Raw genomic sequence first — 16751 nt, 5'->3', positions numbered from 1 at the left:
TCGTTTCCAGGTAACTGTCCTTGAGGGTGGCCTGCCTGAACTTCTTTTTCATGCAGACTGGCTTAATGAACGAGACAATTTCTTCCCCCTTAGCAATATCTGCTAAGTATCTGCTGATGCAATATCTGCAAAATCTGCTACTTATTCAACAGTGAAATTGTAGCAAAGTAGTCGTGCACTCCAGCGTGCGATTCGGAGTGGGCGTCTTCCATGTCCTTGTGACGACGGCAAGGAGACCTGTGCCTGCTAGTCTGTTCGAAATGTGAAATGGCGACCCCAAAAGTGCGTGTGCCATCGCTCACATGCCCAAATACGTGCAAGAGCTTCTGGTTCACCGACTGAATATTTACTCTCTGCAGGCGACAGTGTACGAGACGCGAAAGTGACTGTGCGGACCTCGTGACCACTTTGTTGCTGCAGGACTGCTCCCAGCCCACAGTCGGACGCGTCGGTCGACACAATGACTGGCAGTGAGGGATCGAACCATCTGGAGCACTGTACTCGAGGTAAAAATTTGCTTGACCATCCTGAAACCGCTGTCTGCTTCGGCAGACCACATGAATGGCTCACTTTTGCAAAGTAAGACTCTCATAGGCTCAGCCACTTGTGCCAAGTGTGGAACAAACTTGGAGTAGTATTCTATAAAACCCAGGAACGAACGAAGGGTGGCAACATAGGTTGGCACGGGGGTGTTAACTATGGGGTGTACCAAGTGCGGTGATCTTGTGCCCTAGAAACGCAAGTTCTGGAACGAAGAGACATTTGTTGTTGATATTCACACCTGCGTTTTTGATCTTTTGCAGCACGGTCTTCATGTTTGAAAGGTGTTCTCCTGCAGTCTTGCCAAAATGATGACATCAATCTTGAACAACACCGCAGGGCAACGGTCAAGTATTGTCGCCATCATCTTCTGAAATGCCGCAGGGGCAGAAACCAACCCAACTCTTAAAACAGAAAAGACCGTCATGAGTGATGAAAGCTGTGATACCCCTGTTGTCAGGGTGCAAGGGAATCAGATGGTAAGCGGAAGCCAAACAAAGTTTTGAGAAGTGTGCAGCGCCTACCAAAGTGTGAAGCAGTTCCTCTGTGTGGGGCGACGGGAAACTGTCTGGAAAATAGCTTTGTTCGGCTCTCGAAGGTCTACACATACTGATGCTACCACCTTGTCAAGAACAACGATGGGGGACACCCATTCAGAAGCATGAGTGCGCTCGATGATGTCAAGGCTCAGCAACCTCTGAAACTCATTTGATACTGGTGACGGGAGAGAATATGGCAGACGGCGAAGCTTCGAAGTTACAGCCTTCACGCCTTGCCGTGTCTTGATGCGATGCGTGAACCCCTTATCAAGACGTAACTCGGGACTGAAAAGTGAACTGAACTCATATGCTAAGGCTGGCGGAACATCTTTGTTACGGGGCTGCGCACTTCACGGTGTGGAAATCGAACAGGATAGAGGGTCAACAACAGTCGGCAGCGGAGCAACGGACGTGTATAAACACTTGAGAGCAGAACCCTCAATACGGAGATTCAAGGCTTCAATGCCATCAAGACCAATCAGACAAGTTCCTTCGTGAACAACGTGAAAACGTAGGGACGCTGGGCAGCCTTTATACCGAACGTCTGCCTGGAAGCAACCTCGCACAAAAATCGGCCGTTGAGAGTAGTCAAACTGAGTAGCATATTGAGCAGGCAGGAGCGGAATGCTCTGAAAATATCGACTGGATTCTTGCTTCGACAGGATTGAAACAGGCGACCGTGAATCGACAAGGCATGTCAAAGTGAAATTCGGGACTTGCACTTGAATATGAATTCCAGCACGCGCGGAACGTTGCAGAGTCAAAACTTGCTGAGTACTCTACTGCTAGATGACAAAACATCTTCACGAAATTCAACTTCACGAACTCTGCCTCTCATTCGAGTTCGTTTGTGGTTGTATACCCTTTGAAAGTGGCCCTAGCGACCGCAAACGAACAAGTTTTGCCAAGCGCTGGGTACAGCGGCGCTGACGCGATGCGGTCCCGCGAACCGCGCGGGAAACAATGTGGCGAACCGGAGCGGCTACTCTGTTCACGCTTCAGCGAAGGGGGGCGGCTGCGCTGCGGTGCACGTGAGCCGCCCGCGCTCCTCCTGAAATACTGCTGCAAGGTGGCTGCCGGCGGTGGATTTCGGTTTTGCGAAGAATGCGAAGATGGTTTACGACACTGGGGCAATGAAATTGCTTCGACCGAAGAAGAAAGCTTCTTTAGCTCTTCAGCCGCCTGCTCAAACTGAAGTCCGATTCGAACTGAATTCTCGAATGAAAGTGTGGAACCCTCGAGCAGCAACTGCTCACGTACACTATAGGAAGCTACGCCGGCAATGAATTGATCCCGCAGAGCATCATCTTGCGAGGGAAACGAACAATGTGACGCTACCTCACGTACAGTGGCGACAAGTCATGAACGGACTCGCCTGCGTTTGGTTTCGGCGGTAAAAGCGATGGCGCTCGATGATCACGTTGCGCGGCGTCGAAAACTGGTGCCGTAATGCGGCGAGCGCGGAGCCGTATTCGTCAGGAGGGACCACGACAGACTAGTCATCGGCGAGTGCTGCGGCACTTGGTTCTGCCGGTCCTGCATGTAGCATCTGATAAATACGCTGGCCCTCCGCCCCCAAACAATGTAAAAGAATAGCCTTGCGTAGCTCCGGCTTGAATGCAGCGGCTCAGGATGCCAGCAAGTACACGTTGAGCATCTGCTCCCACTGCTCCCATGACAATGGCGGACGGCCGGGCGTCGGAAGGAAAGACGGTGGCGGCGCAATGCCGGTGAAGCTCATGATGGGCGGATGCAGAAGGCGCTGTGGGGCTGGGGGTATGTTCGCGTCCTCGTCGCCAATGTGCTTTTTTCGAAGGTGGGAGCCAGACTGCAGACTTTTTCGGTTATTTGTTTAGATCCGAACCGAAGGCATCAGAGTGGTCTGCCAGCTGCTAAGATGAATCAATAATGCAATTAAAACGACATGACGTGTATCATCTTAATATCTGATCTTCTGGTGACGGCAACGAATAATTACAAAGTGCACTTGTTAATAGCAATCGAACACTACCCTCTTACTACCAGAGCTCTATTTTCGGGCGATAACGAAATTATACAAGCCAGCAAGTTTATCATGGTCTATAATTACAAAATGCAGCCACATTTTACTTTGAGTAATTATTCGCCATGATTGTTATCAAGATACGAGCAAAGCTTGATGCGGCTGGGAAGAATGCTGCGTGTGTTTGGGAATGACAGCGTAAGTTCTGTTATATTACTGACATCACATGATTGGTTAATTGGCATGCTCGGTTACCCTCGCCGCCAGTCAATGCGCTAGCAATTGCGAAGATACTACAGCTCTGTCAGAGGCAATGTCATACAAATAAACCTAAGCATTTACTTCGCACCTCATCTGCAACGAGATTGAATATATTATTGTTTGTCTTCACAAAGCAAGCACGTTTCTGCACTGTAAACAAAAAAGCACCCACATGCGCGTTTTTTGCTTGTCCTCTAGCGCATTCCTATTGTACATATTTTTGCTCCCATTGAAAGGGTGTACGAATAAACTCCCATTGAAGTGGGCATTATTTGGGCACACAACGGGAGTATTGTAATACGCCCACTTCACCCCCACTTGACTGGGAGGTACAATTGGAGTTTTGTGAAGGAAATAAAGGCATTTTAGTTTAGGTGGGGCAACCACGTAGCGAAATGCTTGGTGGCGCGGGTGACGCGTTTACGCAGCACCAGACGGAACACCACAGGGTGAAATGTCGAACGCCGGCGATCAAAGCTCAAAGGAACTCGCCCGTCTGTGAGCTGCCTACCGAGCTGGCGTTGCACTGCTCGGAACCAACGCCGGCGTCCGACACTTTGGCCCTGGTATTCCATCTGCTGCTGCATAGGCGCGGCGTACCGCCATGAAGCATTTCGCCTCGTTCTCAACACACATGGCTCAATTGACGGCACAGGGCCACCGCTGAACTGACCAAGTCACGCGCACACGTAGTCCAATGCCGAATGAAACAGTCGCCGCACGTCTTCATTTTTTTCCTTTCGCTGGTCACAGAGCCCCTCTTTGCAAAGCTTTTATACAGCCGTTCTAGCGAAAATAATAGTTATCGGCAGTGCCACTGAGGCCAGCAAACGCCTCCGAGAGCAGTTGCTACTTGCTAAAAGGGAAAATGCACGAGACACACACTGACAGTGAAGAAAATTTATTAGACACCAAATGTGAGAAATATAACATGTTCACTTTCTGGCCCAAAAGAATGCACATTTTTGCCCCAGTAAAGCAATTGTCTAGATTTGAAAAAAGAACACTGTACATTGTAAGCATGCCAGTTACAAGTATTCTGCTTGTCCTAACAAAATGAAATTATTAAATCAAAGAAATGATAAGAAATCTTATCTCGTTTCATATTGAACTCTAACTACAGAGCCACGTGCTTGAACTGTTACTTTTTAATGACACTCCATTATTTTGCGCAGACTATATATTGAGCTTGCTTGACTAACAGTAAAACTTCATTTGAGCCTAGTTGGTACCTAATTCTGAACTCAAGCTTACAGCCCAAATACCTAAGACGGACTACGAAAGGAAGATACGACAAATATTGGCGCTGACGACCAATTTCTTTATTACGTTGTCGTCGATGCATATATATACCCTAGGCCACACAACCGTGCAGGTGCACAGATTACATTACAGAGATCTACCAAATTATCACATACGCAAACATAGGAAATCAAATTTAGATGGGTGCAGGGACAAAGATATGTCACTGATACAATTATCGCTTTGCCTTTTGACGTGGTAGGCCTCTAAGTTAAGCCGCGCATGCTCATTCTTGCTTTTGCCAAGAATCGACGTCCCATCTAGTCCTGCCTCACAATTGTTGCAAGGGTTTATATGCTCAACATGGTGTGCTGCTCTGTCTACATTTTTGTTTACTTTTTGCGCATGTTCTCTGCGTAGTCCCTTATACACACAAGGTCACCTATCAGCTCAAGAAAGTTGCTTGCAGGCATGGTGTTCCTTGGGCATTTTATGCGCCGAAAAAGCATTCAAAGCTATGCTCCCGCATCTGCGGAGAGAGCAGAGGAGGGTGCCAAATTCGGCATGGTGCTTTATACGTGTCGTGCGTGTTCGGCGTAGTTATACCATTCCACTCTCACGTGCTAAGATGTACGTTGGCCAGCTAGGGCATTGCGTAAATGAGCGACTCCGGGAACATGCGCGAAAAGTAAACAAAAATGTAGATACAGGAGCGCACCTTGGTACGCATATAAACTCTTTCAACAATTGTGAGGCACGACTTGATGGGACGCGGATTCTTGGCAAAAGCAAGAATGAGCTTCCGCGGCTTGCCTTTGAGGCACACCAAATAAAAAGGCAAGGCGATAATTGTATCAGTGACACATCTTTGTCCCTCACCCAGATGAATTTGACTTCCTACGTTTGCCTAGGTGATAATTTGGCAGATACCTGTAATGCAATCTGTGAGCCTGTGCAGTTGTGTGGCCCAGGATTTATATTGCATCGACGATGAAGAAATAAAGTAGTTGCTAGCGCCAGTGTGTGTCGTGTCTTGCTTTTGTGGTCCCTCTTAGGTGTTTGCGCTGTAAGTTTAGGTTGCTTGACTAAGCCACTCCAAATTAACAGTGGCTTGGTTAATAAGGCCGATCAGCGGTATTTTTCATCGAAAAGCAAACAAATATGACGACGAATATCAAAGTACTAAATTAAGAAATTCGGGCTCATCACACAAACAAGCTATATAATGTATTGTAGTTATTGCGCTGTATTTCCGAGCAAGCTACTTAAAATTAAATTATCGTATTTTACGAAGCAGAACCCATTACCTGAATATGAGACATGCCGTAGCGAGTAACCCCGGATGAATTTGGACAACCTGGGGTTCTTTGACATGCACCTAAGTCTAAGTACACGGGTGTTTTTGCATTTCGCTCCCACTGAAATGCGGTTTTCTTTATGACTAGATTTGCGAAAGTTCCACACAAGATCCGTCCTATACTTTTACAGTGGACGCTCTATAAATGGAACCTTAAGGGACCAGGGAAATCGGTTCCATTTACCAGGTCGTCTATTTACTGAGAGACATTGCAGAGAGCCAACCAACAAACCATTAGGATGGTGTCCTGTTGAAGCAGCAGTTTTGCTTAAGCCATATTCATTTATCGAGGTTACACTGTAGCTCATAATAGTGGATGAGTTGTGTTCTGCATGGACACTTTAGCATGGCTAGCATGGTATTTTTATTATTTTGTCATGTTACAATACTGCCGCTCTCGGCAGAGAGCCTAGCAGACAGGCATGAACACTTTCTTTTCCGTACATAAATACACGTGGGAGCTGCACAAACATTGAAAAAGCAACGATATTCAACAAAACACAAAGGTTAAGGCAGATAAGGTATACAATAGAACACTAAACAACGCAGAATAAAATAAGCAACAACCGGGCCACATCATAGACAAAGCAAAATCTTGACATATTCGGGCACAAACAAGTCTATGCAATTTTTTTTCTAAGAACTGTCCGTTTAACATAAAGAGAATAAACAACAAAAATTAGATGTCGTTAATAATCTATTCTCATGAGCTACAGCTGTGAAACGAACAGGGATAAAGAGTTTGTCGCTGTTAATGACGAGTTAAGTTCATTCGTTCTCTGGTTACCCGTTTAGTTGAATATTGTGCAAGCAGCAACATTTCACTGTACCCAGTGCAATATATAAAGCCAGCAATGTAACATGTTGCATATGCAGCCACGAACGAGTACCTTTCCTGATCATATCCAGCAGCAGCATATTTACAGACAATTGTTCGTGCTTTCTCACGTTTAAATGCCTTGTTTTCAGAAATCAAATCCTCCTTATCACATTTGCCTCTAATCGCGTCGTCCCCTGAGCTGAGGTCATTTGAGATTGTATATAATTGCACTTCGAATAGCATATCGGTCTTATTTAAAACGCACATGGCATCACAGTCCCCACCTAGATATAAAATTCGAGCTGCAAAGCCGTAGCAGACATACTGAGGTAGAAGCTTAACTATTCTTTTGAATTGGGATGCATACTCAAATCACTTCTATGCAATTGCAGACAGTACTTCTAGTGTTGCCACCAGGACAGATTTGTGTCCTGGTGGCACACCAGGACATAAAGGAGCAAAATTGTGTGAGCTTCCAAATATTATTCTCTCTGAGGTACCATGCTTTCCAATTATAAAATGTGGTTTGAAAAGAAATAATTGGAAAGCAAACCTGCATTTCATTCAGTAAATAAAATACTGTTCATGCTACCTTCCAGGGTGCACACTACATTCCTTTCTTTGAATGTGATTTGGTTACCTTGCCATCGGTTGCCAAATGTATAGGTGTATTGTTAGTCGAGGGTGGTGGAACGGATATAGGTCTCAGGCTATAGGAAATATTTGTCAGCCTGCACCCATAGTGCTGGCTGACAACTCATTTAATTTTAGAACAGACAAACAGTTAAGTACTCTGGAATGCTTCCTAAAAGCCATAAAATACGAAAGCAGGAAACAGTTGTACAAACTAATGCATGTGCATGAACAATGCACCTGATCATCGCCTCACAGACATATATGCCATTTACTTGATAGTTAACAAAACATTTGCTACACTGAAACATTTCTCCTGGAATTTGGCAATTCTGTTGGCTATGATTATTGCCCGGGTCAGTTGGTTGCTGTTGTTACTGCTATCAGAGTACGGTGAAGTGCAATATAGATGGGCAAGTGTTACTGACAACTATAAATATTGGCAAATTTCGCTGCCCCAGGATAATGCACGCATTGCCCTATTGCAGCGAAACATTCCGGTAAGCTTTCACAGTTGTGTTTACCACTTTTCCATCTGTATCGCCTCACACTGTTCCATCTATTGTGCTTCAAAATTCAAAAACAAATCCTTCATGCAATATAACTGAGAATGACTGATGCTTTTGCCCTTTTCGTGATAATATTAAAGCCTAATTATCTTATGTACGCCTGGACATAATTTCTGGCTACGAGTTTTGAAGAACACAGGAACGAACCAATCTGTTTTGCAATGCATCACAATGTGCGGATGACAGTTGTTCCACACAAACAACTTCATTAGCCTCAATCTCAAATGCAATGTGTGTCTATGCAATTCAAGCACAACCGGATGGGCATGGCAGACTCTACATAACCTCCGTTCCACAGTGCACGGCATGCAAATTGTGCCGCACGCGACAAACAAATAAATTTTTTTCCTGGCTTTAGTCTTCTTTTGTCTCTCATAAGAGCAAATCTCTCTTGACATGTTTCATGCAGAAAAAAATATTTGCCCGTAGGGACAAGCTTCACAATTACCCATGAAAATCAGAAATGTATACGAAACGACTGCAACCACTTTTTTACTTCACACATCTCATCCATTATATACAATATTCATGCCTAATTTAGTTGCGCAAATCATTGCTTTCTCAGCCCCTTGTAGGAGACTTTTGTGCAGTAACAAAAGGCAGAAACGAAAAAAAAGGGAAAGATTGGTTGTGGCTTGAAGCGCGTTTTGCGTCCAGTGAGCAAGGCCGCAAGCGTTGTGTTGTCAGCTGCAATCGTAAGGTCGTGCCTAGATGGGACAGAGGGGATGCTCTATTAATGCGAAATCAGCGAGATTGTGGGAGTCATCTGTGTGATACAACCCTCCCTCACACAATGTTAAATCCTGCAAAGATTGTGACTGTGGTCCTGTGCTCCACAAAACTTGTGTTGTAGCCAGGTATTACAACCTGAGAACATGTAAAGTAATTGTGGCTTGCAACATTCAAAAAGAATGACAAATGTATCAGTGATTCATTAGTTACTCGGCATGAAGAATATATTTAACAGATATCACCACATCATGTCTCCACCTGTTATTAAATATTGCCCGTTTCCTTATTTTAAACCATGAAGTGCGATCCGGTGCTTCTGTCACATGCATACATATCTTTCTTCGTTTACTTTTTCTGGTGTCATTACACCAGAATTTGTATAACCAAAGTGCCTCAGACTGATTTTCTCACGTTATAGTGGAGCTTGCAAAGCCTCGCAAACATCAGCCTATTTGTTCAAAACATGCTTTTGTACATACGCTTTTCCAAAAAAATGCAGCCAAGAAGGTAACAAGAATGATAAGCATTAGGTTAAATCCACTGTAACGCTTTACTTTTTTGCCTTTATCCCTTACACCTAAGTGGATAAGCAGGAGTGTGAATGTTACAGAACTGCACCAAATAAGTTCTTGAAAGTATGCATAAATGTTAATGGAAGTAAGCATAGATCTATGTGCAATAATACACACCGGTCTCAGTTTCGTTCCTTCTGACACAAACATCGTATATTTTATTCCTTTGGTATGATGAAAAGCATATGTAGACCAGACAAGTTTATATTTGAATGAGAGCCTTCACAATGAGGCACCACAATAATGTGACAATTAGGCCATATACACTGTAAATAGCGCAGTTGACGGCCCGAATTTCACAAGTGCAACATGTTAGCGAAAGCAGCAACCACTAACCAAAAAACTGATCAAATCCCACAAAATAAAAAAAAGATGAATGTGTCAGCGCAGTATCTGTTTTCTGAAGTGACAGGAAAGTGGCATGCTTGTTGACAAACCTACAGCAAGGGTACATTTGTATATGACCAACCCCTGCCTCTTTATGTGCTATCGTGCCTTTTACAAGGTTTTACTGCATATTTATTCGCGTGTCTGTTGCAAAAGCAGATCAATTATCAGTCAGTGCACAGCGCACCATGCCATTATTCTATGTGGACTCGCACTGTGTCCTTAGGACGGTTCTCACTCGTTCAGAACTAAGAATCGCAAAAAGATTTGTTCTACTTAAATCTACATGCCTGAACATGTGGATTCTGCAGTTGAAATAGCATAATTATAAGTAAAACAAATGACATGTTCTGATAAATTTTGTTTTCATAATCTGATTGTTTATTTGGGCCCATAACCAGTGAGATAATTTGTAATAAAACAAGAAAACAAGTTCAATGCACTGGTTTGTACTGGTTGGTGCTCTATTGACTTTTGTACACACATTAAACAAATGACAGGCAGTGAGAATAACCAACAACCTCTAACTTCCAGACGGTACTATTGGTCACATGTGCACATGATGTAGCTACGAAAACCCAAACGAAAGTAAACAAAGGAAAAAGCACATTTTAACAGAAAAATAACAAGATAAAACAAAGAAAACAAAGCTTCTTTTGGTATTTAAGTGACAATCAGGGTGCAAATGACAGCCATAGTTTGGCAAGCACACAATTAGTTATTTTTTCTTAGTCCCTCGATATCACAATTTCTTGTGTCACAGCGACACCGACGGGACATCTACGCGTATCTTTATTCCACATGCCATTTTCGCTAGCTCCGAAATCCTTTTGTGGTTATTCATTTAGTAGCTGCTTCGCCTGTACTGGCATTGCAGGGGGGGGTGGGGGGGGGTGTAGATTCTGTGTAATGTAACTTACATTCAAATCAAGCACACAAAGCAGGGAGGGAATTATCTTTGAAAACTATGCCACCAATAGCAGGCAGGAAAAACCTTGAAGTCTCTTTGGTCCAAGGAAAAAACAATATGAGGCATCCCCTATAAGTAAAAGGAAATCAATGAACCTTTTTAGTGTAATCTCTATCTTGTGAGGTATGATGATAGCCTGATATGAATTTCTCTATCTCTCCATGTTTGGAACAATATACGCTGTGAAATACCTTTAATTCAAGAGAATTTCTACTCTTTTAAATCCTGCCATTGTAGCTTACCCTTACTCTTTAATACAAAGCCTTTTAGTATGACATCCTATTACAAATGTAACTGCCATATTTCGAATCTTTTCAAGCATAGAAGCTAACTCAATATTATGGGGATCCTAGCAAACACATACTTATTTGATTAATGAATGCACATAAGCAAAGTACAGCGGTTCTTTGAGGTTTTCGGGTAGCCGACAAAATGTGTATGGGTGGACACACGACAGCTTCTACACCGATAAGCATCGTGGCAAACCAAAATTAAGTTTATTCCTGCATGGGCGGGCGCGGCGGTGTCTGAGCAGACGATAGTCGGCTTTTTCTGGAGCTACACATAGACGAACGCCTACATAACGAGTCCACTAAAATCAGCAATTTGGTATGCTGTACTGAGATTCCACCTTTTAGACAAATAAGTACATTTTCAAATTGATTGTTTTCCCACAGAAGGGGCCGCAGTCACAAAAGCAAATTTGATAAGAAAATTACTTTGAATTTTAGAGTCGGCGACCTAAGATATGGATTCATGGTCTGTTAACGATAGCTTCACATAGGTAGAATGAAGCAAACCAAGCTTTGCTTTCGCATCAACTCGATCCTATTTCATAGTGCCACACGCAGTGGGATGACGCTATCATTAAATGTACCGGCAGAGGGGGGAATGCTTGATCTGTCTCTCGCTGAGCATGTGCTGGTGGGCTAGTTGGTGAGTGAACTACAGATTTTGCAACCCCCAGTACTAAACACGTGGGAAGGCTGTGCACATAATACCATGCCATGTCAGCACGTCCGCTCTTTCCACACGTGGAAGATCACCTCTAGAACAGGGTGTGCAGACTGCAGATGTGCTCAGCTGCGCTCACAGCCATGTGCAGCGACGGCTGCGATAGAAAAGAACACACGCACGGACTGAGTTCCTCTGAGGGCCCCCTTAAAAGCTCAGTTTGTCATATTTTGTTTCTTCAATGGGCTAGTGCTAAAAGTGAATTTGCTTCATTCCTATTAAGAAATTTTGTACGTATGGTAGAAAAATTATGAAAGTGTAGAACATTTTATTACTTTGTACCCCTCTGAGTTGCAATATCCTACAAATGCATAAGCAGCCATTTCTGGATTGTTTCATCTAAGATGTCTTTCTCATGCTGGAAGAAAGGCATGTGTTTAAAAAATTAGCTTGGTTTCAACGTGTAAAGGAATTGCGTAATGTCACAAGGGTTGCTGAAATCAAAATATATTTGTAATTTTCTTGCGACTAGAACACCCTCAAAAAGAAAATGACCTTTTAAACGGACTAAAAAAAACCCACATCACATGCATCCATAGTAAGCTAGGGACTTTATCAAGCTGATAAGAGAAGACTTTCAAAAAAGAATATTTCCCCATTTGGTAAAATTTTTAAAACAATGGTTAACGCCTGGCCCCATGCCTTAAATATAGAAGGAATGAAGTTCTTCTTAAGTTACTCTGTGTTCTTTCTTGAACCCAAAATATATGCCTAGAAAAATGGGTCAAGTCTACAACTGGTGGCAAGGTGTGAACAACAATCTCGCTTTAGCTGGCTGCAGTGCTCCTTGTGACGAATATTCGGGCAGGAAATTGTTACCACAATATGACTGTGCCCACAACACATCCAAATGTGGTAGGATACATCACTGCACATGGAACACTTTTTAGTGCATGCTTGCTGGCACCCTGTGTCTGTATTGGCCTCTCGGAGAATTGTGACTCCACGTGCTGGAATCTTTCCGTGGCATAGAAAACAACGTTGTTTGCTACCGGCTGTGAAGTGTTAATCAGTTTAATCAGCAGTTTTATCACTGCAGCAGTATATTCACAGTTACTTCCAACTGTTTACATGTTTTAAGCGTTGCATGTGGGCATCTTGGCTACAAAACAGCCTAGATTTTACATCCCATTCTGGTGTGTAGCGTAACAAAGGCTTTTATTGCAGCAACTTCATGTTTTTACATTCGTTATTCAGTTTACATGATCTTTTACAAAAGAGCTATAGGCAATTTTTCTCCAATCACAATACAGTTTTTATAGCATTCGTCGTTGGAAGTGTGGCTTGTCCCGTTTGCCAAAGTTCTTGCTGAACGATGATTTATTATTGGCCTATTATATGTGGAAAATCAACAGCTTATGTTTTTGTCTGCTCAATACACACTTCTACTACACTTCTGCCAGCATCGCTACACAGGACGTTTTGACTGATGTCATACCTAGTGAGCACGCTACAAGCCTTGTGTGCACCATTTTCATCACTCTTTCGATGACCATATTATTTTATATTCAGTGACTTTATCAACTAAATATCTAGCGGCAGCTTGAACATGGCGTACTCATGAGAACTCGCATGAGGCTTGGTCGAATATGTCCAGCACTGCAGCACTGAGCAGTTAAACATGCTGTAAGGGTTGGAAACTAAATTGCCGCCTTGTGATTGAAACTTTCGAACCTTACAATCAAGGCTTCGATTGCCCAGCCAACGAGCTGCAGCAAAGGTGTGAACTATAGTGATCTCATATCAAGTCCTATGTCATAGCGATAGCAGCCGATCCCTCCAGTGGATGCCAACAGGCATCCGTTTCTAAGCACGTGCTTGTGTAGGACTAGGCAGATGGTGCCAGTTTGTTCTTCAGCATCAACAATATGTTCACGCTGTATCGGGAACACATTTTGTTACTCAGTGCACTAGCTCTTGAACCTACATAATTGCCACCAACAGCCCTTTGTCCACGAACCTTTCCTTTGCCATGCCATTTGTTTCTGCCTTGATGTCATGGTGGCACTTCAGCTAGCTGAAGCAATGATGGTGTTTGAGTACCCACAGAGCCTTTCAGTGTTCCAACCTGATAATTGCTTCATTAAAAGCTGACTTGATTTGATCTCAGCAGACAGAGGAGAGTTAACAAAGAACCCTCATAAACTTCTTTCAAAGTCATTCTGACCTTATCAATAATCCCGAGCCTTTTGATGTGTTATTCAGCATTGTCCAAAGCAAGCTGGCTCTAAAAATCAAAGTAACAACTTTGACTGGTTCCTACTTCAATAGTAGGCCCTTAGAGTATTGCAGCCCTTTGTTCATATTTTTCTGCAGGTTGTATCAAATGCGAATGCAAACTGTTTTGCAGGACACGTCAGTTCACTTCAAGCAATTAGGCAGAGTAACCCAAGAAACAGTTTAAGCCTCCAAAACGTTTTAATACGGTCCCTATTTTAGTAAAGGTTTACGCATGATGTTTTCGCTTCTTTTACGGTATAATGCTATTGCTTGCTAGGCACTGGTGTTTTGATGTGCACACTAGTAACAAAGACAACTTGCAACAACAATTTTCCTTCCTAACACACGTTCGGGGACAGTGCCTGTCGGCTCATCTTTTAACCGGTTTTTCATTCGATCTGTGCATTTACATCGAACATAAACTACAAAATATCAGTACACAGCTATGATTCTGCTGAGATTGTTAGAGTGGTCAGCCACAGAATGCAACGCAGGTAGAAAGGCATCCTGATGTAAAGCAAAATAACAATCTTTGTAAGATGCGGATCAAGAAATTGATTCCGTGAGGCTTTTGGCATGTATACTAATTACCACATTTGTATGCAAAATAGTTTTGCATAACACCTGAGCAAGGATAACGTCTCTCCCTGTGACTGTCAGCCAGTGCTACTCATGGCAATGGTGGCGAATATGGCACATCCTTTCAAATGGAACTTTTGTGGGTTACATGAATTCAAAAGGGCTTAGATTTACATTATACTGGACACCTGTGGTTAGACGGTTATGTTGCATGAAGCACCAATGCCAGGAGTGGCACTGCCTAACACTTCCAGGGCCTGACTTAGTACATACAAAATACAAATCTGCAACAAAGTGTACGTGGGATAGCTGCTGCTATAACTCAAAGACTACATGCATCATGCAGAAGTAAATGCAGCTCCCATCAGGAGCGAGTTGCCCTTTGGTGCACTTCCCTTCCTTTGCTTCATTGCGTGTTGGTGCCGTATGGTAATAACGAACAAAAATCAAGCATCTCAGTTCCCACTCTTGTACTGCATGCTCTAAGTCATCCAAATGCACCTAAGACTCTTAAGGATCTACTTTAACCACTTTGTTTTATCAATATTTTGCGCTTGGCTTCCATACACCTTAAAGTACTCCCAATTCGAGACAATGCTCGTAAAAGAAAACTACATCCACACAATAACACCTTCAATTAGAATTAGAAGTCTATGGCTTCTAGATGTGTACATATATACTTTATACATGTTTACAATGAAAAGATAAGTGACTGTTATAATACGCACACTTAGCACACTAGGTGGCGCGGATGTCTTCCATATTTTTTAAATCCCTGCAGTCAATGCACGCAGAATGCGACTGTTGTTTCTGCCCAATTTGAGTCGGTGGTTAAAGTTGAATATCAATAGTTCACGTGTCTATTTTCAAGCTTTCATTGTGACCTGCCGGCTTAATAAGTGGTTCTTTGCTTCCACTTCATTACACCTTTTCTCCTGAAAAGGTCCTATGCATATCCTCACTAAAATTTTTTAACTTGTGAATTGTGACGTGCGGAAGCAACACATGGGGCCCTATAACGTAAAACTTCCAATATGTTTTTATTGCGATCTCCTGACGTCTAAGTTTCGTAACCGCCGAAGCAAGCACCGGGCGGTCACCCACAGGGCTGTCCGTACAGACCAATCAAACACTCTCCTCGTTCCCAGGAGCTCACTTTTGTTTGCTTGAAAATCAAATAGCATTGCCTAAACTGCGCGGCTTGTCTGATCTAACTCGCAGACAAGAGGCGAGGAGCACGCTCAAGTGGAGATGCATTCGATGGGGCCGAGACACATCACTGAAAGTCGATAACCGCATCAAGACGGTGGTGCCAGCGTCTGCGATTGGTCCGCTTTCCCTTACTTAGCTTACAGTGGCTCGTCGATAATTTCGGCGGTATGCAACAGAAGCTTAAGAATGACGCTGAAATGGATGCGCAGCAAGGAAAAGTTGGCAGAACGAGGTCGTAAACATGCCCATAGATCTCGAGAATGTTACTTGGCCACGTCAAAAGGTTTGCTTACGCAAATAAACCCATGCTCTCCGGAAGTTGGGAGTCGCCAGTGCCTGAGCGATCGGTGGCGGCTATCTTTTGTTCCTTTCGGGACAGTCGGAAGCCTGCCGCTATTGAGAATAAAATTCAGTTTTGTTCGGCATATTAATGCACCTTTAACGCGTACACGTCACATTGACGCGGTGAGTTTTTGTGGTTTTGTGACGTCGCGTGACACGCATGTGAAGTGTGTCCAGACAGAAAACTTTTGACCAATGGCCGAGGGCTATTAGCGAAAAGGCGTCCAATCAGAAACAACTATTTTTCTTTTGTTCGGTCAAATCATGCATGATAAATGTGTACACGTGATATCAGATAGGGAGCTATCGCAGTTTTCGTGACGTCGCCTGACAGAAAGGTGAAGTGGGGGTGGTCCAAAAACATTTTTGTCCGATCGCGGACGGCAGTTTGCAGAATTGGAATAGAAAAGTTTGGAATAGTTTTACGTTATAGCGCTCTTTGTCTCGGCGTTACGCCATACATATGGAAAGCGGATGAATTTAGCAAGTACGAAGAACTTATATATGATTTGTTCTCGTTCTTTTTTTATTCGTTTTGAGGGCGAAAGGATAGGCTAGGCTGAGTGGCTAAAACCTAACTATGAATACCGGTGAAGGTACGCTGGCTGCGGACGAGGCATGTTGTTGCCGTTATGGGCAAGTCGCCGGCCTGTGTGTCGGTCGAACGTGGCCACGACGATTTACCCCGCGGTCATGACTCCTGTCCTTTCGCGGTTGGTCGGCGAACGGGCTGTCTATTTCGAAAAGCAAAGCCCATCAA

The sequence above is a fragment of the Dermacentor andersoni genome, chromosome 6, assembly GCF_023375885.2.
Source record: "Dermacentor andersoni chromosome 6, qqDerAnde1_hic_scaffold, whole genome shotgun sequence".
Taxonomy (NCBI): Eukaryota; Metazoa; Arthropoda; class Arachnida; order Ixodida; family Ixodidae; genus Dermacentor; species Dermacentor andersoni.
Note: the sequence above shows the minus strand (reverse complement) of the source record.